Raw genomic sequence first — 11437 nt, 5'->3', positions numbered from 1 at the left:
CTTACAGTAGTTACCCTGAATGTAAATGGGCTAAATGCTCCAATCAAAAGACACAGGGTATCCAATTGGATAAAAAAACAAGACCCATTGATATGCTGTCTGCAAGAGACTCATTTTAGACCCAAAAACACCTCCAGATTGAAAGTGAGGGGGTGGAAAACGATTTACTGTACTAATGGACACCAAAAGAAAGCTGGGGTGGCAATCCTTATATCAGACAAATTAGATTTTAAACCAAAGACTGTAATAAGAGATGAGGAAGGACACTATATCCTACTTAAAGGGTCTATCCAACAAGAAGATCTAACAGTTGTAAATATCTATGCCCCTAACATGGAAGGGCCAATTATATAAGCCAATTAATAACAAAAGCAAAGAAACACATCGACAACAATACAATAAAAGTGGAGGACTTTAACACCTCCTGACTGAAATGGACAGATCATCTAAGCAAAAGATCAATAAGGAAATAAAGACTGTAAATGACACACTGGACCAAATGGACTTTACAGATATATTCAGAACATTCTAACCCAAAGCAACAGAATACACATTCTTCTCTAGTGCCCTTGGAACATTCTCCAGAATAGATCACATACTAGGTAACAAGTCAGGTCTCAACTGGTACCAAAAGATTACGATCATTCCCTGCATATTTTCAGACCACAATGCTTTGAAACTAGAACTCAGTCACAAGAAGAAAGTTGGAAAGAACTCAAATACATGGAGGCTAAAGAGCATCCTACTAAAGAATGAATGGGTCAGCCAGGAAATTAAAGAAGAATTTAAAAAATTCATGGAAACCAATGAAAATGAAAACACAACTGTTCAAAACCTTTGGGATGCAGCAAAGGCAGTCCTAAGAGGAAAGTATATAGCAGTACAAGCCTTTCTTAAGAAACAGAAAGGTCTCAAATACACAACCTAACCCTACACCTAAAGGAGCTGGAGAAAGAACAGCAAACAAAGCCTAACCCAGCAGAAGGGAAATTATAAAGATCAAAGCAGAAATCAATGAAATAGAAACCAAAAGAGCAGTAGAACAGATCAACGAAACCAGGAGCTGGTTCTTTGAAAGAATTAATAAGATTGATAAACCCCTGGCCAGACTTATCAAAAAGAAAAGAGAAATGAGCCAAATAAATAAAATCATGAATGAAAGAGGAGAGATCACAACCAACACCAAAGAAATACAAACAATTATAAGAACATATTATGAGCAACTAAATGCCAGCAAATTAGATAACTAGAAGAAATGGATGGATTCCTAGAGATGTATCAACTACCAAAACTGAACCAGGAAGATAGAAAACCTGAACAGACCTATAACCACTAAGGAAATCGAAACACTAATCGAAAATCTCCCAACAAACAAAAGCCGAGGGTCAGATGGCTTCCCAGGGGAATTCTACCAAACATTTAAAGAAGAATTAATACCTATTCTCCTGAAACTGTTCCAAAAAATAGAAATGGAAGGAAAACTTCCACACTCGTTTTATGAGGCCACCATTACCTTGATCCCAAAACAAGATAAAGACCCCATCAAAAAGGAGAATTACAGACCAATATCCCTGATGAACATGGATGCCAAAATTCTCACCAAAATACTAGTCAATATGATCCAACAGTACATTAAAAGGATTATTCACCACGACCAAGTGGGATTTATCTCTGGGCTGCAAGGTTGGTTCAACATCCACAAATCAATCACTGTGACACAATACATTAAAAAAGAAAGAACAAGAACCATATGATCCTCTCAACAGATGCAGAAAAAGCATTTGACAAAGTACAGCATCCTTTCTTGATTAAAACTCTTCAGAGTATAGGTATGTATGATATTTAGGTATCTAAATATCTTAAAAACCATCTATGAAAAACCCACAGCGAATATCATTCTCAATGGGGAAGAACTGAGAGCTTTCCCCCTAAGGTCAGGAACATGGCAGATAGATAGATAGATAGATAGATAGATAGATAGATAGATAGATAGATAGATAAATAGATAGATACACAATGGAATATTATGCAGTCATCAAAAGAAATGAAATCTTGTCCACTATCACCACTCCTATTCAACTTCTAGTACTATCTAGAAGTCCTAGCCACAGCCATCAGACAATAAAAAGAAATAAAAGGCATCTGAATCGTCAAAGAAGAAATCAAACTCTCACTCTTTGCAGATGATATACTTTATGTGGAAAACCCAAAAGACTCCACCCCAAAACTGCTAGAACTCATACAGGAATTCAGTAAAGTGGCAGGATATAAAATCAATGCACAGAAATCAGTGGCAGTCCTATACCCCAACAACAAGACAGAAGAGAGACAAATTAAGGAGTCGATCCCATTTACAATTGCACCCAAAACCCTAAGATACCTAGGAATAAATCTAACCAAAGAGGCAAAGGATCTGTACTCAGAAAACGATAAAATACTCATGACAGAAATTGAGGAAGACACAAAGAAATGGAAAACTGTTCCATGCTCATGGATTGGAAGAACAAATATTGTGAAGATGTCAATGCTACCTAGAGCAATCTACACATTTAATGCAATCCCTATCAAAATACCAACCACTTTTTTCAAAGAAATGGAATAAATAATCCTAAAATTTGTATGGAACCAGAAGAGACCCCGAATAGCCAGAGGAATGTTGAAAAAGAAAAGCAAAGCTGGTGGCATCACAATTTTAGCCTTCAAGCTCTATTACAAAGCTGTAATCATCAAGACAGTGTGGTACTGGCACAAAAACAGACACATAGATCAATGGAACAGAATTGAGAGCCCAGAAATGGACCCTCAACTCTATGGTCAACTAGTCTTCGACAAAGCAGGAAAGAATGTCCAATGGCAAAAAGACAGTCTCTTCAACAAATGGTGTTGGGAAAATTGGACAGCCACATGCCGAAGAATGAAACTGGAGCATTTCCTTACACCACACACAAAAATAGAATTAAAATGGTTGAAAGACCTAAATGTGAGATAGGAGTCCATCAAAATCCTAAAGAGAATACAGGCAGCAACCTCTTCGACCTCAGCCACAGCAACTTCTTCCTAGAAATATCGCCAAAGGCAAAGGAAACAAGGGCAAAAATGAACTATTGGGATTTCATCAAGATAAAAAGCTCTTGCACAGCAAAAGAAACAGTCAACAAAACCAACAGACCAGAATGGGAGAAGATATTTGCAAATAACATATCAGATAAAGGGTTAGTATCCAAAATCTATAAAGAACTTATCAAACTCAACACCCAAAAAACAAATGATCCAATCAAGAAATGGGCAGAAGACATGAACAGACATTTTTCCAAAGAAGGCTTCCAAATGGCCAACAGACATATGAATAAGTGCTTAACATCACTAGGCATCAGGAAAATCCAAATCAAAATCTCAATGAGATACCACGTCACACCAGTCAGTAGGGTGAAAATTAACAAGTCAGGAAATGACAGATGCTGGCAGAGATGTGGAGAAAGGGGAACCTTCCTACACTGTTGGTGGGAATGCAAGCTGGTGCAGCCACTCTGGAAAACAGTATGGAGGTTCCTCAAAAAGTTGAAATTAGAGCTACCATACAACCCAGCAATTGCACTACTGGGTAAGTACCCCAAAGATACAAATGTAGTGATCCAAAGGGGTACATACATCCCAATGTTTATAGCAGCAATGTCCACAATAGCCAAACAATGGAAAGAGCCAAGATGTCCATCGACAGATGAATGGATAAAGAAGAGGTGGTATATATATACAATGGAATATTATGCAGCCATCAAAAGTTATGAAATCTTGCCATTTGAAATGACATGGATGGAACTGGAGGGTTTAATGCTAAGCGAAATAAGTCAATCAGAGAAAGACATGTATCATATGATCTCACTGATATGAGGGATTCTTAATCTCAGGAAACACTGAGGGTTCCTAGAGTGGTGGGCAGTGGGAGGGATGGGGTGGTGGGGTGTTAGACATTGGGGAGGGTATGTGCTATGGTGAGCGCTGTGAATTGTGTAAGACTGTTAAATCATAGACTTGTACTTCTGAAACAAATAATACATTATATATTAAAAATAGAAGAAGATAGTAGGAAGGGTAAAACGAAGGGGGCAAAATTGGAGGTGGAGATGAACCATGAGAGACTATGGACTCTGAGAAACAAACTGAGGGTTCTAAAGGGGAGGGGGGTGGGGGGATGGGTTAGCCTGGTGATGGGTATTAGAGAGGGCATGTACTGAATGGAGCACTGGGTGTTATATGCAAACAATGAATCATGGAACACTACATCAAATACTAAAGATGTAAGGTATGGTGATTAACATAACATAATAAAATTAAAAAAAAAAACAAGGAAAGAAAAATCTTTAAATACCAGTCCCTACAACAATTCAGACTTGAACACGAATATCAGATACTGTGCACAGAAAAGGAAACAATCAACACAACTAAAAGATAACCTACTGAATGGGTGAAGCTATTTGCAAATGACATATCTGATAAAGGGTTAGTATCCAAAATATATAAAGAATGTATACAACTCAACACCCCAAAAAACAAATAATTCAATTAAAAAAATGGACAGAAAACATGAACAGACGTTTCTCCAAAGACATGTAGATGGCCAACAGACACATGAAAAGGTGCTCAACATCACTGATCATCAGAGAAATGCAAATCAAAACCACAATGAGATAGCACCTCACACCTGTCAGAATGGCCAACAAGTGTTGGCAAGGATGTGGAGAAAAAGCAACCATTGTGCATTGTTGGTAGGAATGCAAAATGGTGCAGCCATGGTGGAAGACAGTAAAGAGGATCTTCAAAAAATTAAAAATAGAACTACCCTATGATCCAGTAATCTCACTACTGAGTATTTACCTAAAGAATATGACAACATTAATTTGAAAGGATACATGCACCCCTATGTTTATAGCAACATTAATTACAATAACCAAATTATAGAAGTAGCCCAGGGGTCCATTGATAGATGAATGGATAAAGATGTGAAGTATATGAATATTACTCAGCCATAAAGAAAGAACGAAACCTTGCCATTTGCAACAACATGGACGGAGATAGAGAGTATGATGTTATGTGAAGTGAAATAAACCAGTCAGAAAAGACAAATGCCCTATGATTTCATTCATATGTGGAATTTAAGAAACAAAACATACAAGTGAAGAAAAAAAAAAGAGACAAACCAAGCAACAGACTCTTAACTATAGTGAACAAACAGATCATTACCATGGTTACCAGAGGGGAGGTGAGTAGGAAATGGGTGAAATAGGTTAAGGGGATTAAGAGTACACTTATCATGATGAACATCAAGTAACATATGGAAGTGTTGAATCACTATATTGTACACCTGAAATTAATATAATACCGTTATAATATATAATATAATAATGCTAACTACACTGGAATTTACATTTAAAAACATAAAAAATAAAAGACTATCAGACACCTGCTTTGGACACAGAGAAAAATGGAAAAGATGCCATTTTTTTGAAGTCAGCATACTCTAAATAATTGAATGTTAAGTTTCTACGTGATTAATTTTAAGATCCTAAAAATGGGAATTAAGCCTTTGAGGTTTTCTTAGCCTTCATTAATGGTATTAGACCACTGAAAAGGTCCTAAGAGTTCCAAAATCCTTAGTATTTTCCTCCATTACACCAATACACTGAATCCTTGGTTCAGATGACTGGCAATGATGAAGACCATTGAAGATCATTTATGAACATATACTTGTGCAGGATACTTATGTCCTTTAGGTTGTTAAGGATTTGGTGTGTGTTTATACACATGTATGGTGAAGGACAGAAAGGAAAGTTACTTGCTGAAGTAAATTTGGGCAACAGTGGATTAAATAAAGTTAAAGCGTTTGTTTAGCAGAGGAAATTTTCAAACCATTAGTAAATTAATAGCATTTCTAAATCATCTGTAATCATAGAACACTGTTCCTGCAAACACTCAACCCCACCACTATAGAATCACCTGAATATTTCTGGGAACTTCAGTGTTTCACTCACCTCCTACTTGGAAAATGTTGACACAGAGACTAGCCAGCTGCTTGCCCAGTGTTGTGTCTAGCAGATCTGCAAAACCAGAAGTCTTCTTGCCCCATAAAGGAGACTTTTGACATATTTTCTGGTTACTGCTATTCTACCAAATGAAGAAGGCAAACCTGAAGCAATGTTGAAATAATCCATCCATGGGTAGTGCCATGTTCAATTCCATTATGCAGGATTAGACTGTCTTGCTTCTTTAGCCCCCAGCTATTCTCTACCTTCTAACAAAAGCATCACAGATAAGTTTTTCACTCTGTTCTCTTCTGATTTAGGAAATATAATTATTTCTTAAATTCCTGTATTTTCTCTTTGAGACCAACAAAAAAATCAACAAGACATTTGGCCGTTTCAAATCTACCCTGGAAAAATTACAATTTCAAAGATTTGTCTGTGGTCCATTTTCTAGTATCCTATTTCTTATTGGCTATTTATGAAGGAAAAAGGTGTATTTTTCAAGATCGCTTGATATTATCTCCCACAAGTTTTGTTGTTGTTGTTGGGATCTTCCCATGACCAGGAATTTTTGCTCAAATGAAGTGGGAGGGGAAAAAAATGACTAATAAGAATAAAAGTCAGTCGTAGGTTGGAGTTCCTAATTACTTTCTCACCTAAAAAGGAAATGATATCTGAAGTTGGCCTTTCATCAGGTTAACTGGCAAAATGACTGAATTAACCACGGTAAGCGTATTGTTAAAATTACAATTTGTTCGAAATTAGGCTGTGGGAAAGAGGATTTTCTACAGTAAGTTAAGCCAAGTTAAACAGAGAAGGAAAAACATAACTGTTATTCCCTTTACTCCAAGTCTGGGTTAAAGGGTTGATTATGTGGGAACATGCCAAAGGGTCAGATATTCCAAACCCATGGAATCTGGCTTCTTGACAAATTCCCAAATATAACTTATGGCTTTAAGTACTTTTTTCTGTTTTCTTCCATTAATTTGGAAATTCTGATATAGATCATTATCAAACCCCAAGAAATTAGTGTATTCTTCTTACAAATGATTTACATATTTACAAATTAGATAAAAAGTTAATGTAATACATTTCTGCCTACATGTGTGTATGGTTTTATAGACATCATATTTTTCAGATGAAATATAATAGGCTCATTATTAATTACCCTTAATACTTTTTATACATGCATAATATCATGGTTTCATTCAATCTTTACAGAAGATTCTTAATGGAATATACCATCATTTCATATAAAATTCTGTAGTATTTTCTTTAGTTTAAACATGAAGCTACATTAATTTGACATTCTTATGTATTAGGAAAATTACTTAAAATGGTATCATTTAATCATGTAAATTATTGAAACCAAACTGTGGGAAGAATTGCTCCATCCTAAATCTGGTGTCAGTTTGATGATATGGATCTATATTGTTATTAATGGAAGCTTACATTGTAAATAAGCTTCTGTGCTCAACCATAAGCTGTGTTGCTTTCTTTTAGCATGACTTTGGTCCAATATATACACTGCTCAATTGCAACATCAATATAAATATTATAGGATTGTTGGTATAGTCGATCCCTCATATATACTGATTATTTTATTTAAAAAAAAAACTTGATTCTTTTCCAAGAATCATAGAACTGTTATTTTTGGTTAAGCTTTACGTTCCTTTGGTTGTGATTTTTATACTTGAAAGAAATCCCTTAAACTATCTTGAAACACAAAACAATTTTTTCTTTTCCTTTTCCTCCTTCCAACCCAATGTCTTATGGCTGCCTTGATTTAAATCTGTTTTGAATTAATTGTTTCTTTGACCAAGAGTTAATAATTTCCCCCATAGTCCATTCACCCTACTTTAGGAAGTTCAAGATGTTTCTGGAAAGGCCTGAGTAGTTTTTCTTTCCTTGCTAAGCAAGGATTGCGGTTATTTATCCTCTGATGGTAAACAAACAGAAATGTCAGTGAATGTGGAATCATGATCAGACCCTAGGTTAACAACTTAATGAAAACAAACAGGACATACACATTGTCTTACTAAAAAATCTTCCTTCAGCATATTTTATTTAGGCTTCACATGTTGCTACTCTGGAAAATGTGCAAAAGGATCTGGTCTTTTATAATATATGTTAGCTTCATTGAAATAATGCAGTTTCAAGAATGACTTATTGACTCTGATATAAAGATGTTTTTTAGATAAAAGTAATAACTTCAGTTAGGAGAAATGGAAGAAATTTTAAATTTTAGTTGGGTGGAGAGAAGACAATTAACAAGTAGCAAATTCTGTAGTTAATTGTCTAGAATCTGTTTTTCTGTTATGAAATAGAAAAGTAAGGAAGTTGGAACAGTCTCCATTCTAAAAGTAGATTGCCTAATCTTCTAGCAGGTCTGAAACTCACAAGAGAATCTGACATGCGATTTCTTTTTGTGATGATTTTGTATAATTTATTTATAGACAATACATGGAGTTTAACAGATAATTGACTTTTGGTTTTTTTAAAAAAAGTTTATTTATTTGACAGAGAGAGACACAGCGAGAGAGGGAACACAAGCAGGGGGGAGTGGGAGAGGGAGATGTGGGGCTTGATCCCAGGACCATGGGATCATGACCTGAGCCAAAGGCAGACGCTTAATGACTGAGCCACCAGGCACCCCATTTTGACTTCTAATTTTTGTCAATTTTGAAGTGTTAGAAAATAATCTTCAATGAATATAGTAATTTAAACCTCAGAAGACAAAATGGTAGTAAAAAATAAAATAAAATTAGTTTATATGGCTTAATTTTTACTTCCTCCTTACAAAAAATATAATTTCTTTAGAAAGAAACATAAACTACTCTTTGCCACCTGAGTAATGTCTATCGTTCATTAAAAATCTTGCCATTAAAAAAGTTAATAAACATTAAGCTTAATTAAAAAAACCTTTAGGAGGAGCTGTCCCCCTAAGGTCAGGAAGACAGGGATGTCCCCTATCACCACTGTTATTCAACATAGTACCAGAAGTCCTAGCCATAACCATCAGACGACAAAAAGAAATAAAAGGCATCCGAATCAACAAAGAAGAAATCAAACTCTCACTCTTTGCAGATGATATGATACTTTATGTGGAAAACCCAAAAGACTCCACCCCAAAACTGCTAGAACTCATACAGGAATTCAGTAAAGTGGCAGGGTAGAAAATCAATGCACAGAAATTAGTGGCATTCCTATACACCAACACCAAGACAGAAGAAAGAGAAATTAAGGAGTCGATCCCATTTACAATTGCACCCAACACCATAAGATACCTAGGAATAAATCTAACCAAAGAGGCAAATAATCTGTACTCAGAAAACGATAAAATACTCATGACAGAAATTGAGGAAGACACAAAGAAATGGAAAACTGTTCCATGCTCATGGATTGGAAGAACAAATATTGTGAAGATGTCAATGCTACCTAGAGCAATCTACACATTTATTGCAATCCCTATCAAAATACCATCCACTTTTTTCAAAGAAATGGAACAAATAATCCTAAAATTTGTATGGAACCAGAAGAGACCCTGAATAGCCAGAGGAATGTTGAAAAAGAAAAGCAAAGCTGGTGGCATCACAATTCTAGCCTTCAAGCTTCTATTACAAAGCTGTAATCATCAAGACAGTGTGGTACTGGCACAAAAACAGACACATAGATCAATGGTGTATTTTTTAAGATTGCTTGATATTATCTCCCACAAGTTTTGTTGTTGTTGTTAAGATCCTAACAGATAAAGGGCTAATTTCCAAAATCTATAAAGAACTTACCAAACTCAACACCCGAAGAACAAATGATCCAATCAAGAAATGGGCAGAAGACATGAACAGACATTTTTCCAAAGAGGACATCCAAATGGCCAACAGACACATGAATAAGTGTTTAACATCACTAGGCCTCAGGGAAATCCAAATCAAAATCTCAATGAGATACCACCTCACACCAGTCAGAATGGCTAAAATTAACAAGTCAGGAAATGACAGATGTTGGAGGGGATGTTGAAAAAGGGGAACCCTCCTACACTGTTGGTGGGAACGCAAGCTGGTGCAGCCACTCTGGAAAACAGTATGGAAGTTCCTCAAAAAGTTGAAAATAGAGCTATCATACGACCCAGCAATTGCACTACGGCTATTTACCCCAAAGATACAAATGTAGGGATCTGAAGGGATATGTACATCCTGAATGGGGGGATGGGTTGGCCTGGTGATGGGTATTAAAGAGGGCACGTACTGCATGGAGCACTGAGTGTTATACACAAACAATGAATCATGGAACACTACATCAAAAACTAATGATATAATGTATGGTGATTAACATAACATAAAAAAACCCTTTAGATCAACACAAAGTAAGTGTTATAGAGGCAATGCTGAAATAGAAAATTCCTTAGATTGAAAATTTTAGACTAATGTGAAGTTATTTTCTTGCCCTTCTTGAATACACAAAAGCAGATCAAAGAAATTATTCAGTTAGTAGTTTTGAGCTTGTAGGCTCTGAATCTTATTTGTGTCCTTACATACCAGTCCTCCTCTTTTTAAATATATATATATATTATTTTATTTATTTTGTTTTGTGAGTATAGTTGACATGCAATGTTACATTTACTTCAGGTGTACAACTTAGTATTTTGACAAGTTTGTCAACATTATGCCATGTTCACTACCCGTATAGTTATTATCTGTCCCATTACATCACTATTATAGTATCAGCAACTGTGTTCCTTTTGCTGTGCCTTTTATTCCCATGACTTATTCATTCCATAATTGGAAGCCTGTATCTCCCACTCTTCTACACCCATTTTGCCGAACCTCCACCCCCACCCCTCTGGCCACCATCAGTTTGTTCTCTGTATTTATAGATCTGATTCAGCTTTTTGTTTGTTTATTCATTTTTTTTTTCTTAGTTCCCACCAATGAGTAATCATATGGTCTGATGACCAAGCAAGATGGAACTACCATTGTTTATTTTTCTGGTGCATTGTTATCAGAAATATGTCCACATTGTCAAGCCAAAGTATCAATGATAATGTTAACAAATATTTAATTATGTAAAGTTAACAAATATTGTCATTTCTTCCTCTGACTAGACAAGTCTCTGGAATTTCTCTATTGGTGGAAAGCCTCAAGTCCGTCAGAAACAATTAAGGCTAATGTTCTTTAGGTTTGCTTGTAAGTTTAAGGTCCCATAGCATTACTTGGAGAAAAATCTAATAACCTTACTGGATTAAGAAGAACTAAGCCAATTTTTGATAGAGCACAGCATTTATCATCAATCCTTTATATTCTCTGATACACCTTCAAAAATTTATTTATTTATTTTTAGATAGAGAAAGAGATAGGGGGTGGAAGAGGGGCCGAGGGAGAGAAGCAGACTCCCTGCTGAGCATGGAGCCCAACACAGGGCTT

This window comes from Zalophus californianus, chromosome 2, assembly GCF_009762305.2.
Source record: "Zalophus californianus isolate mZalCal1 chromosome 2, mZalCal1.pri.v2, whole genome shotgun sequence".
NCBI classification, from domain to species: domain Eukaryota; kingdom Metazoa; phylum Chordata; class Mammalia; order Carnivora; family Otariidae; genus Zalophus; species Zalophus californianus.
The sequence above is the reverse complement of the archived record's forward strand: the minus strand, read 5'-3'. Positions refer to the sequence as shown.